The sequence below is a fragment of the Amblyomma maculatum genome, chromosome 3 (genome assembly GCF_055883805.1).
Source record: "Amblyomma maculatum isolate TAMU_Amacu chromosome 3, ASM5588380v1, whole genome shotgun sequence".
Lineage (NCBI taxonomy): Eukaryota > Metazoa > Arthropoda > Arachnida > Ixodida > Ixodidae > Amblyomma > Amblyomma maculatum.
Genome location: NC_139346.1, coordinates 121,333,181 through 121,352,710, shown reverse-complemented (window position 1 = coordinate 121,352,710; position 19,530 = coordinate 121,333,181).

Genomic DNA, 19,530 nt, shown 5'->3' with positions numbered 1-19,530 from the left:
TTCCCTACACTACACAGACTCCTTCTTAAAGTATAAAAACACAGCAGAAAAACAGAGACTTCCTACAAATGGTTACAACAACGAGCCCTACAATAACCTAATTACAGTTCAGGAACTCCATAGAGTATTAACTAATGGCAAAAAAACTGCACCAGGCCCCGATGAGATACACTATCAAATGCTAGCCCATCTGTCCGAACCTGCAGTAGAAGCACTCCTGAAATTTTTTAACAAAATCTGGGTGTCAGGCAAAATGCCTGATGCTTGGAAGAAGGCTGTCATTCTACCATTCCTGAAGCATGGAAAACTGCCAAACTCTCCTACTAGTTACAGGCTAATAGCCCTAACTAGCTGCCTTGCCAAATAATTCGAAAGCATAGTCAATACAAGGTTAATGTTCATTCTTGAAGCTCGTGAACTCTTTGATGCCCACCAGTGCGGCTTCAGAAGAGCTTGTTCAACACTGGATCATCTAGTTCGGTTTGAAAACACAGTCCGAGAAGCCTTCATACATAAACAACACTCTCTCGCAGTTTTCTTTGATATGGAAAAAGCGTACGACACCACCTGGCGATACTTCGCGATCTGGCAGACCTTGAAATCGCGGCAGAATGTTGAACTGCTTAAAAGATTTTTTGTCCGACCGCTCGTTCCAAGTACACCTCGGTTCTACACTCTCGAGGAACTTTACACAAGAGAACGGAGTACCGCAAGGATGCATATTAAGTACTACACTTTTCATTGTAAAAACGAATTCCATAGCCAAAGTAATCCCACAGTCTGTTATGTACTCACTTTATGTTGATGACCTCCAAATCGCGTCCACATCATTCAGCCTATCGACGTGTGAACGACAGATGCAACTAGCATTAAAAAAACTTAGTAATTGGGCAAAAAATATGGATTTAGGTTTTCACCTCAGAAAACAGTTGCCGTTCTTTTCTCTCTGAGGAGAGGCCTGCAGCTCAATCCCACCCTGCACCTAAATGAAACCATACTGCCGATATAGCAAGAACACAAATTTTTAGGACTAACGTTTGACAAGAAGCTCACATTCCTCCCACACATAAACAGCCTGAAAGTCAAAGCCTCTCGAACTCTCAACATCCTTAAAGGACACACTGGGGCTCTGATGGGACATGTCTTCTCCATATCTATCCCAAAGTAGTACGCTCCTGTTTAGATTACGGGTGCGTGGTGTATGGGTCAGCAAGACCGTGATATCTTAAACGGCTGGACCCAGTACATAACCAAGGTCTACGTCTTTCAACTGTTGCATACAGGATATCGCCGGTGACAAGTCTGTATGTAGAAGCAAACGAACCGCCACTAAATACAGCAGGACTATGCTTACACTTTCATACGTCCTGAAAATTCGCTTGTTACCGAAGCATATTTGTTACTCCATACTTACAAACTGCCCCTCAAGAACACTGTACATCAATAAACCTCGATCCATCAGACCTCTCATACTCCGTTTTGAAGAGCAGTGCCGGGAACTCAACTTGCTGGATGCACTTCCTGATATTGCACGGAGACCTGAACCACTGCCACCTTGGTACAACTTCACTGCTGTATGTGACTTCACATTAACTCAATTTCGCAAAGGACAAACACCGCATGAACACATTATACCAGAGTTCTTGGCATTAAATGAGAAATACAGTGATCACAAGGCATTTTATACAGATGGTTAAAAGAAAATATTTCATGTAGGCAGTGCAGTAATAGAAGACAAACAGGAAAAAACAGTAAGGTTACCACAGTGTGCCTCAATATTTACTGCCGAATGCTACGCCGTATCCCTAGCAATAGATAAAATAGTCAACAAAAACATCAAAGACAGTATCATCTATACAGACTCTCTGAGTGTACTCGCAACACTACATAAAAAAAATGCTACAGAACCTTTAGTAGGGGACATAGTCCATTATGTAGTGATAGCAAAACACAAAGACTCAATATCAAATTTCAAATATCAAGCCAAGGGGGCAGGTCCTGCTAAGCAAAACCAATCCCTAGCTTATTGTATGCTTGCGTTACTTTGATTCGATATTCTGCTGCTTGGATACAACGGCGCCGATAACTCTGTGGCCGGCTTTAAGTTGAGTGGACGGCCCAGAAGAGACCTCATCCTTGAAGCAACGCTCTATCTAGAAGGGGCTATTTACCTTATCCCGTGGAAAGAATGCGTAGCAGTGTTCACTACTGGACACGGAACAAGAGCACATGTCGTGTGATTAGCGTCAGGAAATTACGTAGCTCTGCACATAAGGCCATGTATCTAATAAGCGCCAAATATGTGTTAATAAGAGGGGCCGAAGTTCATTGCTACTAATATGGAGAACGAAGACAAGATTTGCTAATCCGTTATAAACACGGTCTCATCGCCGAGTCTTAAAAGATATATGAAATGAGCAATATGAACACAGGTTGGTGGCCGAAACACGTCCCTGCTTTCAACCTGTATTTGAACTGAGACTCTTACCGCGCGGGAACACCCTGTAACAGTGTATAGCGGGGAAAGTTGTTGCCGTAGGGTTAAAAAAATTACGATGCCCCCTCGTGGTTTCGTGGCCATTATGTGGAAATTCATCCAAATGATTAAGATGCATTCGGTGCATCTCTAATGTTTTAGCAAATTTACTGTTTTATAGTCTCATTCCATCAAATAGACGACTAGAGGAATTTTCCTGGTTATCCGAACGTTTGGTTTGGTGAGTTTTACATCCCAAAGTGGCTCAGGCTATAAAATACGACGTAGTGGACGGCACCGAAAATTTGGACTCCGTGGGGTTCTTTAACATGCACTGATATTGCACAACACATGGGTTTCTTGTTTTTCGCCTCCATAGAAAAGCTGCCACCGCGGACGGGATTCAATCCCGCATCCTATTCTCGAACCTCCTTTCCGAAAATATTTCTATCAACCTGAGAAAAAACTGTAACGTGCACTTCAGCAAATTAAGTAGTTAACAGCACCTATAAGGAGATTGTTCTGCGAAGCTGAAATATGATTTGCGGAAATAAACTGGCCAGCGTTGAGGCACGATGCCCTACGTTGAATCGGTGGGCAAATTGCGATTAGCACTGTGTGAAATTAATCGTAAGAAAGGGCAGTAGGAGACCACCATTTGTAATGAGGTAGTAATTAAATCTACTTACCAGCTTTTGATTCGGCTATACAGGTAAGGAAAAGTAGTACCAGCATACATAGGGTAGTTCTGGTCCTTGCTTCCGTATGTAGCACCTGAGAAAAGAACATCAAAATCACTGAAATAAGCGGTCGAATAATAATGCACTTTATACGCTGCTTCAAAAAATATGTACGTACTTCCCTAAAGTATTTACATTGTCGTCCTATCAGGAATAAAATCCTTATATTATTGAACCCGAATGCACGAGCGAAACCATTTCTACAAGTGCCCATATTGCGGTCTTGCCGAAGTCTGAGCTGTATGATGTAACGCCTATAAATGCTGACATTCCTTTTCTTCGCTTGCGGGGCTTTATACTTTCTTCAATCCTATTGTGCGCTATAATAATCTATTGCAGACGGCAGTAGAATTTAGAGCTTTTAATCTGCATTGGCATTAATATATTCTGCTTAATTACAGCTCTGGTACTGGCTTTGGTTTTCCCTTTTATCTGTAAGTGTTCGAAATCGGAGAGATAACCAGAGCTTCTTTTCATACCTTTTATACCGTTATTATGCTGAAAACAAAGACTAGAGGTCAGAAATTAAATGCTGCTTGATAAGCGCTTTTTGTGAAAAGACAAAGGGTCGAAACACGTAACCATACTAGCACTGTTCTATGTTGCGAGACAATTGTTATTGATAAGGTTAACGGCTTGTAGGTAAAATCAAGGCGCTGCTGACCAATAAGGATTACTCGCTGATAGGAGGCTACGCCCATGACGGCGATGACAAGTTTGGGCCACACGGGATGCCTGCGCTCTCGTCTAGAATTATACCTGCAATGGCATTCCTCATAAGATAGTGCCCGGAATGGTACCTTTGATTTTCAAGAATGCAGCCGCATGGGGAATGACCGTTTTTCATGAATGAACATATTTCTGACAGATTCTGGAAACGGTACAATGGGCGTCACGTGGGGATGGATGAAATAATGGTGGGACAAACATTAGGCTACGAGACTGCTTGAGTGGTCAGCCCGTGCGGTGTTGTGTGAAGTACTGTAGCAGTGTGTTTAAAATTGAGCCACTGCCAGAGCCTCCTGTTTCGAGCTCAATGCCCCGATATTTGCTCAGCACGAGCAAAGCTAACCGACATTTTCTGCCACACACTGTCGTCACAGAGGGCGATTTTAGTTGGCGGGCTGTGGGGATGTATAGCACCACTCTGCAGTATACCGATCTCTCTCTCTCAGACTATTTATGTCATCTTGCAGCTCGTCTTATTTTGCCCACTATCTTACTCTCATGTCAGAGTTTCCTAATACCTTGTCGACTGAAAGTTGTTTTCCTCCAGGGTTTGCATCCTTTTGTTCTGTAAGTATATAAAACGCCTAATGTGGTTCAGTCTTTTCACTCTGATGCTATTCATTCTTGATTGAAATGATAAGGCGGCGAGTTTGCATACTCGTTCCCAATCCAACCTAAATATTCAGTGCAACTAAGAGTCGTGCTGTGTAAAAGTATTTGCTATATCTAAATACAATGCTCAGCTTTTATTACACTGAGATGCTGCACTAATTGTGCAGCTCAAACTGAATTGACAATGCTGTACATCTTGAAGATAGCGCTGCCCTCTCAGCAATTGCTTAACCTTACAATTGAATTAATTATCAGAGCTCAATCGATTCCAAGTTCTTTTTTCTCGTCGTACTACAGTCGTCTCGCAGCATTTATAGATATATTGAATTGTCAGCTATTTTTGATATTGTATCAAATGCCGCCTTTTAATCGATGAGAAGAACCTGATTACGCAAACAGACGTTTAAATGATATTTTATTGTAATTTGTCACAGCATAATGAGAAAGTAACTATTCTTTTGTCGCTTATCAGCAGAGAACAAAACAAGTGCCAGAATGGAGCACAAGTTGTAACCTTCTTCCCACGATCAGTGTTACAAAGAACAACGCAAAATCAGCATAGCTATTGTGAAGAAAAAAGCACTGGATCTTGGCTTCGATTGGAAGAGGCTATATACAATAACACAATGCGTACTGCAAGTCTTGTTATCGGCGGACGTTTTATTCTCGATTGGTGTACATTAGTCATTGGCTTAATCTGCGTAGTACGAATATCCCGGTCTTAGCGGCAACACGCTATGTAAAAGCGAAAACAGTGCAGGTCTTTCAATTTCATATGCTCGGTTCTCGAATATTTCAAGACCGGTAGATTTGAAAGAAAAATATTTTGTGCTTGCTGGCTCTGACAGTCAGCTGAGCGCTCGCACCCTTTGCGATCACCTTTAGTGCTTTGAGAACTCGCGTGGACAATTGTGTCTGAAAAACAAGATCTCTTCAACACTGCCTAGCATGATGGGTGACTTAACACACTCGTGTAATTACATCGTTTTATCCTGAATAGGATAATCATCGAAGGCGACTTGCGCAGTTTGTTATTTTAATGCGATTGCATTCAAGGCCCCATTCTCCAGAAAATTCACCGTTCCCATTTTGTCGACGTGGGCGTCGCGAGATAACAACTAACTACCAAGGCCACGCTTGTTCGTAGTGTTGTGCAATGTCACACGACAAGGTCACATGGCCGATTTGGCAGGAAGTGCTAATTCGGGCGAGGAGAACTGAATCTCCCAGCCTACTTGAATTTTCAATTAGGCCTGCTACCCGTAGGCCACGCAGGCCCGTTTGTACGACTCGGTTAAATAGCTTTATGTTTATGTCGGATAGTCTTACACATCACATAGCAGGTGAAGAGTGTATGATAAATAGTATTTGTGGGAGATTAGAGAGACGTGGTTAAGAGTAGAGTGAATAGACGAGTCACAAATTGCTTGTACGCGAACGAAGGTCTCCAAGGCGGACGAGAGCGGTTAATGCTGTCTCGTTACACATTTAATGTGGAGCCGATGTGTCGCCGCCAAATTTTGATCGCGTTCACAATATTCAGGTATAGCCTGCACACATTGGTTTTGCGGAGCTACGTTTTGTGACTTTTCTATTTCAACATAATGATTCAATTTGATTGAGGCCTAGAAGTTCGACGAATCTATGATAAGCCATGCTACGTTTTAGGATTTGAAAGTGAGGTGAAGGCTCTCGGCATTACTGGCAATGCTGAATACCTATGCTGTTGCAATGGCAAACACCTGAAAAGACGATTCGTTGTACTGGATGCAGTAATAAAGTGTTTCTATTTTACTGCTATGCCATTGGCATTGGTTGGAAGCAAAAAAAAAAAAGAAATTTATTTCATCTCCTTTAGCTCTAATTTCAAGTAGTTTATAGTTTAGACGTGATCATAGCAGGCTGCGCTTAAGTCAAGAAGCAACCGGTAAAGCAAAATGAGTTGGTTTAATTTTTTATTTTTATTGACGACGTGAAGTTCAGTTAGCACGCATGCACCACAGCTCTAAGGAGAAGCAATACTGAAATTCATCAAATAATCGAGCCTTCACCAACTGTTTTGTGTCAACCAGTGGATTAAACTTTATTATTTACTACGTAAATGTTGCAAAGTTTATTCAAATGCTTTCTTGGGGACCAGCATGTACCCCTAAACAAATGTAGTGCTATTATCAACCGTTTTGCTGAATGAGGTCTAGAGCTCTTGAATAGTGTCATGAGGTAGTAATTTGCTCCGCTTGTACTTCTATTAGATCTATTTAGGATGGTATACAGTAGGTTGCGGCACAACACTACTACTTAAGCAGTATGAAGCCTTGTTGTTGTATGGCGCATAACTGGTTTAGGCTATCATGTGCCACATTAACTACGAGTTAGTGTTGATATTACGACAACGATAACGACCTGCACTGAATGAGAAGCAGGTGAACTAGTAACGTGGAACACTAGCATAGCCAAGCGTATCACTCCAGGTACCAAGCACAATAAGCACAATTAATGCTACCGAAATGACTTAAGCATGCGTTGCTTACATTTGCAGCCATCACGACGTTCACAGCTTGAAGACAGTGTTGCTGCAAGGACGACAGGCTTTGCTATAAAGGAAGCTAATTCCACTGAGAGCGAAATCAGCAAGTGTCACCAGCACAAGCAGGGGGCACTGGTGAAAATGAAACCGAGTAGAGGATGCGTTCTAGTTTGCACGCTTTTCTAGTATTCGCGGACCAGAGCCGGTTGTGCAGCCTATTGCGCAAGTGCATAAAAACATGCATGCATATGATTCAGAGCACATCATCTGTGGCGGCAGTGTCGCAAGAATTTGGTCCGACCGGAAGTTAAATAACAAAACTGAAATTACTCACTGTACCTGCTGAGCCTGCAGTGAAGGCAGATCTGCACCGATGCCCAAACCTAGACATTGCAAGAGGAAATGAAATACAAGGGTCAATACCAACCTTCCTTTTCCATTATACAGAAACATCATAAGCAGTTAGAAGCCGTTTGGGCTTAATTCTGCTCTTGTGCAATTGTACAGAGAAGCTGGTGCGCTGTTGTGGTCAAGTGCTTTCAAAAGGAGAAAAACGACTAAAAAAGAATGCATGGAACGAGAAAGTCAGGTTTTTGCTTGTTTCCATTTAGATTGTCATTTTTGTGGTTTTTTTAAGTTAGATACAAGGTGCGGCGTTATTTGACATCAAGCATGTGTAAAAAGTTGTGTCACGGCCAGTTGTCTAGCTCGAATGGTTGCGAAAACAGTTATATCTGCACTGGATGGTCCATTTGATCCTTATTTTAAAGAGGTCATGCCATGTTCATCCAATATATTGGAGTTTTGTAGTCTAGCAGATAATAGTGAACCTTACTATATTATTTTCTAAATTTGAGAGCCCTAGACCCCTTCTTTAGTTCAAATGAAGTGACTGAAGTTGAGACAACGAAGCAACTCTCACCGACAGCGACCGCCATGTTGAGACGATTGGTGACGTCACAGAATGACTCTGCGTCGTCTGCTGCTGGGCCGCTGCCGATAAGCTGCCGATACACTACTGTGCTCGCGCTTGCTCAAAGACCAGCATGACACCTAATGAGTACACTCAGCATGCTTCTGAAAATATAACACAGACTGTAGTGAAGCGAGATTTAGTTCTTGTCCACACATCCACCTTCAGTGCGACCGCCGCCATCGTCTGTGGTAGCACTGCCCGCGCAAAGGCGCTGTCGGATGACATTGTATGCGCATTTCATGTGTTAATTTTGAGACGTGTTTCAGTGTGCAGTGTGTACATTGTTAGAGCGGGCTAGTTCATGCGGCTTTTGTACATGGGCGCCGGCTTGCTCTTGAATCCCCACCCACAGGCGCCGTGCTATTGCCTAGGTTAAAAGCGTTGAGAGATCGAAAAGTAGTTTGCGGTAACCACGGTCAGCGGCATGAGTGCGGTTTAGTCCGCCACATCGGCTTCGCGTAACCGCGGTTGACGCTGTTAGTGCACAGTACATGCAGCAGACGACGCGGCGCCATTAGATGTCGTCACCGGTTATCCCGGTGGCCAGATCAGCAAACCTTTTATGAAGAAACAAAAATACTAGTTTTAAAAATATCTGCAGCTACAGTGGAGCTGAAACTTTCTGGTTCAGTTCGTTGGCATATCTGGAATGAGATTCAGTAAACAGTTTATAACCCAAATTGGTGTCACGATGACTTTAATGGTCGCTTGTACTCAAAATTTTGCAAGCGCCAAAATTTAATCTGGATGGCGAAGTTGAATAGGGATTCTGGAGGCTGGAGATTGGGTGTGAGGGGGTTCTGAGGCTGGAGTGTGTTGGGGCCAGCCACCTGCGGAGGCTTTGAAGTATTGTGGCGGCTGGCGAGTAGCGCTCTGAGAGACAGCTTACACTGTGTCTGTGAATCCTTTCTGGACTCAATATTTTGCTCCGCAGCTGACCGCGCTTCAAGTGAGTGAAGAGATTGGTTGGTAGTTGTACGTTTTGGGGGAATAGTTAAGTGAGTTCGCTGTGGATGACACTCCTCGAGGCTAATGCAGGTAGTCGTTGGGTAGCAGAGAGGAAGCATTTGCATGGAATGTTTGGATTGGATTCATTGTTTCAACAGACTTCAGATCACCTGTAAACCACATATGGAGTCAAAACATTTTGGAGCACGTTTTCGGTGGTCGGAAGTTTCTCATACGTTTCGTTGGTATGATATTGTTGCGAAAAAGGTCGGCAGTGGTGAGAGAGGAGCCCTCGCTCTAGGCCAACTAATAATAATCTTTCACCCTATCGCCAAGTTGTGCCGTCTTCTTGCTTGTCGCCACGTAGCATTTTGGTGGAGGTGCGGGGTGAGTCACCCCTTCCTTACCTTGGAGCGTAGACGTCATGCGCACGCCGGGACCATCGGCCCGTAGCCCGGGGATATCGCCGCGCAGCTTCGCCCCAGCCATTCCTGCGCAGACCTGACCAGATGCAACTATCATCGATCCGGCCCCAGCCCGGCTCTGAAGATAAGGCGCACATAGGAATCAATCAGAGACGAGACCAGAGTGAAGACCCGGAGGAACAAAGGGCATGAACACGCAACCCGCACCCAGCCGCCCAACGCAACCTCGAGCCATCTGTCTCGTGGACGTTTCGGCGGCGGATGGTTGAAGAGCTCCATGGGAGGCGGATCCCCCAGACATCATCGCGGTCATCCCTATTATGATTTAAAGTGGATCATTCTCTTTTGTCTTTCATTCGACATCCTCACCGGTACGCCACCACCGACTTCAGCGAAGCGATTGGGACGATAGCTCGGTGGTCCCGGGAAGTGTTGCGAAGAAGATCGGCAGTGGCGCGAGAGGAGCCCTCGCACTAGGCCAGACATTAAATCATCGTTCATCCTGTCACCATGTTGGACCGTCTTCTTACCTGTCGCCACGTAACATTATAATGGCATCTTTGCTTTGTACGCAGCTGCTCTAGCGGCATTGTAAATGCGTGCATAAGAAACGCATATTTTTATAGGTTAGAGACAGAAAAAGCTTTCATTGCCTATAGATGCTGACTGAAATTATGGCTAGCACTTTAGAGCATCACCGCTTTACAGTATTAACAAAAGATCAAAAGACCAAACGATCAAAAGATGACAAAAGCGCATGCTCAGAGAACAAAACGAACTTTTATTTATTTATTTATTTGTCTTTACCCTCAGGACCGTACAGGCATTTCAGAGGGGAGTGGGCAAAAAGAAATACAGGAAAAAAAGAAACACTGCAAAAATCGGGTACATAAATAATACATCCTATATATACAATATTAGCTATGAAATCGGCAATAATTGTATTAGTAGACACAAAACTAGTAGTACTTATACAATGCAGGTTAAAGCTTTGCGAAAGTTATTTGTATCAGTAATAGATATAATTTCATTAGGAAGATCGTTCCATTCTTTGGAAGTACGGGGAACAAATGAGCGTAAGAAAGAATCTGTTTTGCATAAAGGGATGGCTACTTTGCAGGGATGATCAATGCGATGCGATATGTAATAGGGTGTCTGAAAAAAATTGCTGTGTAAGACGGAATGATAATATAACTTGTGGAATAGGGTTAGCCGGCAAACTTTTCGTTGTGAAGCCAATGATGGAAGACGCAAAATAGTTTTCATTTCTGTGGCACTTGCTCCTCGGTTATAGTTAGAAAGAATGAAACGAGCAGAGTTATTCTGAACGCGTTCAAGTGCAGTAATTAAGTAATCATGGCTAGGATCCCAGACCGCTGCTGAGTATTCTAATTTTGGAAGTATTAAAGTTTTATACAGGAGTGATTTCAAAGTAGACGGGGCGCGGGAAAAATTACGTCTCAGATAACCTAGCGTTTTGTTAGCGTTGTTGATGATGTAATCTATATGAAGCCGCCAAGTTAGGTCGGATGAAATGTGGATGCCTAGGTATTTATAAGAATGGACGCTATCAAGTTCAATGTCATTCAGAGAGTATAGAGGGGACGAATTAGCAGCACGGGTGACACGCATTACCTTGCATTTGTTAGAGTTTAGTTCCATCAGCCATTGATTACACCAATTGATTATAGCCGTGAGGTCGCGCTGTAGAATGTTAATATCATTATCGTCTTTTATTTCACGAAAAATAACGCAGTCATCAGCGAATAAATGTATGTTAGAAGACACATAGGATGGAAGATCGTTTATATAAATTAGGAGCAATAACGGTCCGAGTACGGAACCCTGTGGAACACCTGATAGAACATTAGCAAAGGATGAGTTGTAGCCGTTAGCGCAGACATATTGTGAGCGATTGGTGAGAAAGCATTCGATCCATTTGAACAAATTGGTGTCAATATTTAGGGGAAGTAATTTTTGAAGAAGCAACTGATGACAAACCTTGTCAAATGCTTTCGAGAAGTCTAAAAAGATGCAATCAACGACTGATGACTTATCCAGTATATGATGTAAGCTATTTGTAAAAGAAATTAGTTGAGTCTCACATGAATAAGTTTTGCGGAAACCATGTTGTGCAGATGAAAAAAATGAATTACTCTCAAGAAAGTTCACGAGTGTGGCGAATATGATATGTTCAAGTAATTTGCAACATGTACTAGTAATGGATATGGGGCGATAATTAGCAGGAGAGGACTTGCTCCCTGATTTGTGAAGTGGAACGATCTTTCCAATTTTCCATTGATCAGGAAGTGTGCTTGTGTCCAGTGACTGTTGAAAAATATAAGTTAAAATAACTGAGCTATAGGCACAAGTGCTTTTTAAAAATTTTGCATTAATGAAATCATATCCTGGACTAGAATGGTCTTTTAGAGTATTAATTAGGCGAGCAACACCAGCTGTGTCAACAGTCACTGGTGGCATCACCAGGTAATCATGATAACATATAGTAGGAAGACTGGTACAGATTTTGGATGAAAAATTATTAACAAAAGCCTCATTTAACACTTCAGCACAGATATCATTATTAACCGATTCACCACATGAGTTTAACAAAGCGATAGGATTGCTGGATGTGGGATTGATTACTCGCCAGAATTTTCTGGGATTTCTTTGTAGCATGTCCGGTAGGGTGTTAGATAAAAAGTGGTCCTTGGCACTTTTTAGTGCCATTATGTATAATCTGGAGGCATAGGCAGCCCAGCGCGAGTCAGTTGGTGAACGTTTTGTGATGCGATAAAGCCGTTTTTTCTTGTTTGATAATTTTTTGATATGGGCGTTGTACCATGGCGCATGCGAGTTAGAGACGATGTTGCGGACTGGAATATATTTGTTTGTTAGACGGGCAACTTCCCCTGCAAAGATATCCCAGTTTGACTGAATGGAACGGTCATGAAAGTCTGAAAGAAAAGATTCCATGAAAGTGCATAGTTCATCATTTATTGCCACGAAATTTGCTTTCTTGTAGTCGCGTATAATCTTTTTTGCCTTTGTATGTTTGGGGGGTGCCGCATTAAGGTGAAAAGTAATTGATAAATGGTCACTAATGCCTGAAAATAAAGTAATGTCTGATACAAAATCCGGTCTATTTGTCAGGATGAGATCAAGTGTGTTTGAGGCATTAGGTGATATTCTGGTTGGTTCAGTAATTAGCTGCGTCAACGAAAATAAGGAGCACAAGTTAATGAATTCATCACCCTGCGCTGAGAAGGGAGGCAAAATGGGCATCGTATTAGTGTTCCAGGAAATGTTAGGAAAATTAAAGTCGCCGAGCAGGAGTATAGGAGTAGAAGGGAAAGTAGTGCATATTTTATTAAAACAGTCATGTAGTTCGTTTATAAAGGCAGGCGGTGCAGATGGGGAACGGTAGCATGTACCCAGTATCAATTTACGATGATCAAGAATTAACGACACCCAGACTATTTCAAGACCAGTGTTAATATTGATACTTGAGGATGAAATGTCATTAGATATAGCGAGTAGAACCCCGCCGCCACGATGAGCCAACCGATCACATCTGTATATGGTAAAATTATCTGCGTTGTGAAAAATTTCGTGATCTAGAACATTAGGCGTGAGCCATGTTTCAGTAAGAGCAATAATGTGAGCCGAACATGTATCAGCAATAGATGATAATGCATGATGTTTATTTTGAACACTCCTAGCGTTAGTAAACAAAACAGACAGTTTCGTATTGGACGCAGAAATCAGACCACTGCCCCTCTCGCACCCCTAAACAATGGCAGAGGATGATGCATCTGAATGACTGGCAGTGCTATCTGTGCGTGTCCGAAGTTGTTTAACGGAATCCGACGCTATGTCATACGTGTACAACCTGTTGTTGATTGATAGTTTATCATATTTTAGCTTGAATTTCGGCGACTGAGGTAGAGATTTTGCGAAACCTATTAGCTTTTTGCGGACGGTCCTAGTTGCAGCCGAAAAATCTTCGTTTACTATGACACCGCTTGATTTCAACTCACTGCGCAGTGAAAGCACTTGATCTCGCATTTTGAAGTTCGTAAACTTTGCGATAACGGGGCGACATTCGTTAGAAGAAAAATCGCCCAAACGGTGAGCACGATGGAATGAATCAGCGGGAAATGACTCAAAAACTGCCTTAATCTGATTTGTTAGCTTTTCTTCTGTTTGGAGCCAGGATTCTTGAGAATCGGGAATGCCGTAAAAAATTAAGTTATCCCGACGAGAGCGATCTTCTAGCTCGTTCAGAAATGGAAATAGTAGCTGAATTTCAATAAGTGTTGTCAGAACACAACAGCATCAGTTTTCATGGTGTCGATGATGTCACCGGCGACCATGATGGCATGCTGGACGGACTGCACATTCCTAAATTATTGCAGTTGGGTGTAACACGATATTAATTTTGGTTTCCTAAATGCCCTACAACAGCGTAAAATTCTTCGTCCGAGTAGAAATGTTGGTACGTTTGGGACAATATCGTCTCCAAAACAATATGTAAGTTCGATAAAACACAAAAGCATCGGGACAGGTAGTCAATAAGTCCACCAGAGATAGCGACAAAGTGGAACCTTGTTGGACGCAATTAATTCACAACCACATACTTCTCAACGTATTGTGAATACCGTTCCCCATTCCTGCTATACGGCAGAAACCTGCTCCCCTAGGAATACATTGAAGTAGGATGGACAGTTGGGCAAGTTGGTACAATTGCATAGTGGGTGGAACAGCAATGTTTGGTCTTGCTTGATAGAGTTTCCACGTGGCTGTGGAAGGAAGAAGATATCTCTTGAATTTTGGCTGGTCAAGGGTTTCGTTCTCTGTAACAATCACGTGACATATTGTTTGTATAAGAATCCGCTTTCTTCCTAATAAAAAATTAGTTGCGAGTCAGCGCTCGTCTGTTGTGCGTCTCTTCTTGTGTTTCGTCTTTTCGAGCTGTTCCACCCACTATGCAATCCCCTAGGAATACATGAAGTAGTTTGACAACGGCTCGACTTCCGACCGATGGTAGTGGAAAAAAAATGTCTTACAGCTACTTTTAGGTTCGACGAAGATTTGAACGTACTGGTCCTACACTCGTGCGAAATCTTGGGTGCTCGCAGTGCTGGACGAAAAGCTACCCCACCAAGCAACATTGTGCGTCTTCATTTCGGGAACCTTGTAGGAGTCCGGAAATTGTTTCTTTTTTTGTCTATGTAATTATTTTGCCTTACATCACCTTGAATTCTATTTCTCATTTTGCCCATTATCCCCTCCACTCTATGTGAAAACAGATATCAGAGCATGTAGGAAGCCTTATAATACTCTTTGTAGGAAGCCTTTGTAGGAAGCCTTATAATACTCTCGCATCGATAAGTGAACGAACATTTGTGATTTATACTGTTTATTCTGTAAAAACAACTAATTCTTTTGTAAAAACTAACTAATGTTGCTGATTGAGCTTTCGCTTAGTACAGCGCTGCACTGTAGAAGAAATCCTGAGCGGCATTCTATTCTGCAGGGATTTATATGCCGTCTGTGAACCACTTGGGTAGCGGACCTAATATGCGATTTAGGGAAAAAATATAGAACGCGTACAAAAATCCCTGTCTAGCTTCCGAGAGCACAAAGAGCTTGTTGTGGTCGCACAGAGGAATCAAACAGGAGCTTGAACGACCACATGTTTTTAACGCTACGAACGTCCACTGATACCCGTCAAGATAACCTTCAACATGAGCTGCAATGCGGCAAGGAACCTCCGAACACCACCGACAAGTCACAGTTACTAACTGCAAGTTGGTTTACAGCGCAGACATACAAACACAGGAAAGAACGAACTGACAGAACAGAGCGCGGTTTGTCCGGTGTTTTTCTGTCTGCTCTTTAAACTAATTTTAGTAACACACCAACTAGCTTGCAAAACTCTCTATAAGGTCGCTTCATGCATTTACATCAACATCACTATTTATCGTTGCTATCTTGAATAATTAAGACCGCAAGTTTCTGCTCAATCATTATCAAGATTCTCATGAGTGTGAGCTGTGTTTGGACAGACGATTCATACATATTGTTTTGTTACACAAGTTATAGACATGGCAATCACCACCATGTAGGTACAGCTGCGCACTAAATATTCATCAAATACCATGACATGTTGTGGTTCTCATAAAGACGCATCGCGTCTCATGCTTAACCCCACGCCCAACACCACACCAGACACGCGCCAGAATACACTGTTACCGCGTTACATAAGAACCTGGGCGCTTCTTGTATCAGCGGAGTGAGTCCAGAAAAGGCTTCGATAGGCCAGGTGCATGCGCTGCGCATGTTAGCTGCGTGGGAAAATTTGCTAATGCACCCGACGAATAATTAAAAATACAGGCGCTGCACATCACAGTCATGCTTAATCAATTTGAGGTTTTGTTAACGCCAAGCTTCGACGCTGGGGAACCATGTCAGGTTTTTGACGCTGGGGAACAATATTAGGTTGTTATCCTAGCGTTGGAGGCAGCAGGCGCCTACCGAGCACGACGCTACCAGCCAACTGCAGGAAACCGTCCAACACATAAATATGCCTGGTATAAAACGCATAAAAGTGAGTGGCCTCCATGTGGGCTAATTTCATGCCTCTTCACCAGCTGCGCTTAACAACCGGGTTAGTGCCAGGAAAGCCAAAACGTGCGCAGCACAGAATGTGGTTTTCTTTATGCGCCACGCAGTGCTAGTTAACGAGCTGTTCATTCATGTACTACTGCGTGTACCATGCCATTGGCAGGAATTAGCGGTTTCAGTACCTTTTGCGGGTTTATGTTTGTGCAAATGATGAAATCGTCTTTATAAAAACTAATGGCGTTGCCAATACATACTCGGAGCTAGCTTTGTAATAAAATAAATTGGAAGGTTGTGGCCAAATGGAGAGCCATGAAAATTTACGGTAACATTATTCTGCTAATACATATCCAGGCTTCCTGTGTACGTTAGTGGTCAAGCCTAACTTAGGTTTCCACCTGTTTATCCTAGATGAGTTGCGTATCAATGTCGCAAGGGTTAACTGCACCGGCATTTTTGCATATGGGCTTGTGTAGTTTTTCTGTGCCAGACACGATGCAGATGCAGGGTTTCCGCAAAATTACCCTGGATTAGAGTAAGTGCGACCGCTCACAGAAAATGACAACAGCTGTTACAATAATCTTCGTGGGAATGGAAAAGCATGGAAGTAGTACTGACGAGCACAGATAAGCCTTTTCTAGCGTCTCTATCTTTGTTGCCATTCATAGTGATGTTCCGGCTTCTACATGCGGCGGTAACCGAGACCACATCTATATATTGTACGCTGCTACCTCAGGTGTAGTATAGATTGCAACCCCTATTTAATGTACGCTGCTGCCTCAACAGTGTCGCTAGGGCGCGGTATGAACTGCACTGCTCGCCATTGTAAGTGCAGCGACAGGTCCTATTGTGTCATACCAATACGCTTAATTCTCTTTACTTTAATGTCTGAATTATATATTAGATGTGCATACAGGTTTTTCTTTCAGACGATTCATATAATGTTTTTACGAATTTTACAGTATTACCAAAAATTGCTTGCTTATGACGTTTACACTACTGTAATTTTTGCAGAATTATTGCGTTATACGCAAGAATAACTGTGAACTGTATCAGCATGCGCTGGACTGCTTGAGACTTTCTGGCCTTCGTTATTGCAACGAGATGGGCGGCTGGGTGGTTTTTACTGGCTCTCTAGTTCCTGGCTTCACCACACTGGCTTCTTAATTATCAGATGCCAGTGTTTACACGCGCGTCTATCAATACTCTCTCGAAATTTTTTCAAGCAGGTATGGCATCCCTTTCGCAGTGATTGCCTGCCATACTAGAGCACCATATAAAATGCAGGCCCAAATGAGCAATTGCATCAAATTAGGGAACGGCCCAATTAAGTCCATCGCGATGAGTTGGAATGGTCTGTACGGTGGTGAAATGCGCTTTGAGAGACAGGCTGCTTCACAGGCGAAACCTTTCGGCGCTGGTAATCACGTTATGTTTGAACGTAATGTGTCATATCGGTTGACAAATGAGGCCAGTAGTACATTTCTTTAATTCTGGCTAGCGTCCGAGTGACTCCCAGGTGACCAGACGGGGGTTCGAAATAACAGGCTTGAAAAATTTGTGCCTTAAGCTTGCTCTTAAATATTGACGACTGTTGGCGCTAAAATTAGTTATGACTAGAACGCCGTCACTTAGCCAAAGAGAAGACAAAGTGCGAAGTGGAAAATATTTAGGTATTATGTGGCTGGCACCTTGAAGAGCATCTATTAGGTGGCTGACCTCGGCATCGTTACGTTGGCTATCGACAAAGTTGGATGAACTGATCGTATTCAGAAATGCGCCGTCGTCACCAGCGGCTTCTGGAGCTTGTTGCCCAGGAGCACGGGAAAGGCAATCCGCGCCTAAATGCTTACGACCTGACTTGTACGTTACAATAATGTCGCACTCTTAAAGTCGTAGGCTCCATCTTGCGAGGCGCGCAGAGGTGTCTTTGAGGTTTACCAGCCAACAAAGCGTGTGATGATGGGCCACCACTTTCAATGGTCTGTCATATAGGTATGGTCAAAACTTCGAAATACACCACACGATGGCGAAGCATTCCTTATAAGTGACAGAATAATTTGCATCGGCCTTCGACAAAGCCTGATTAACATAGACGATCATACGTTGCTGTCCGTTCTGTATCAGTACTAGGACAGCGCCCAAACCAATATTGCAAGCATCGGCGTGCACTTCGGTACCGGCGTTTTCATCGAAATGTGCCAGAACTAGAGGTGACTGCAGGCGACGTTAAAGCTCTTGATATGCATGCATTTGCGGTGCCCCACGTAAGAGGCATAACAGCAGTAGTAAGACAAGTAAGGGGGCGGCTATTCCCGAGAAAGTTTATACGAAACGCCGATAATACGTACACAATCCAAGAAAACGGCGAACTTCTTTCTTGTCCCGCAGTGTCGCAAAAATTGGCTATAACAACTGCTTTTTCATGATCTGGCAGAACACCTGCCTTGCTTACAACATGGCCTAAAAAATTCAGCTCCTTGTAAGCGAAGTGGCATTTCTCAGCTTTCAGAATGAGGCCCTATTATTGGATGGCTTCTGGCAAGGCGTAATGGCGACGAAGGTGCTCCTCAAATTTCGGGACAGATGCAATCCTGTCGTCTAAGTAGTCCTATAAAAACATAGTCGTCTACTTCAGATCTCTAAGAACGGTGTTGTGAGTCTCTGAAAGGTCGCGGGCGAGGAGCAAGGACCGAAGGGCATGACTGGGAACTCGTATAGCCCGCCGGGTGCAATTGAAGCCGTCTTTACGCGGTGCCTCTCAACTTCTGTCTGCTAGTATCCAGACTTGAGATCCATAAAGGAAAGGTAGATTCTGTTGCAAAAACGATCTAAGGCGTCATCGTTTCTGGGCAATGATAAACATCCCTTTTTTTTTGTAACGTTGTTCAGTCGACGATAGTCAACGCGGAAACGGTGTGTGCCGTCTTTTTTCTATGCAGAGAGAGAGAGAGAGAGAAAACTTTATTTCAAAAAGAAAAAGAAATGAGAAAGGAAAAAGAAAAAAAAAGGGGGGAGGGCAGTGAGTGGAGTCTTCATTTCAAGACCCCAGTGGCCTGGGCTGCCGCTCTTGCCTGATTTACCAGCCTACGCTGGGTCTCTAGATCATAGCATTGCAGAGTGGCCTCCCACTGCGCCTCCGAATGGTGCATGTTTATGTGTGGAGGTTTGGGGCCTGTGCGCCCCCATGTGACGTGGTAGGCGGTGGGCTGGTCGTTGCAGTGTAGTGTAGTGTTCTGGGAACATTATGTTGTATTGATGTAGGTTGGGGTAAGTGTTGGTTTGGAGCTGTCTCCATTCCCGCATTTCTTGTGCATAGACGCTTGTGCGGAGGGGGATAAATCCTACGTTGTTCCCGTAGGTACTTAAGTCGCGCGCCGTAAGTCGCTGGGACGGGAATGCTGGTTGTGAGATCGGGATTGGTGGCCGCCCGGTTTGTGTGACCTCGAGCTAGCCTATCCGCGACCTCA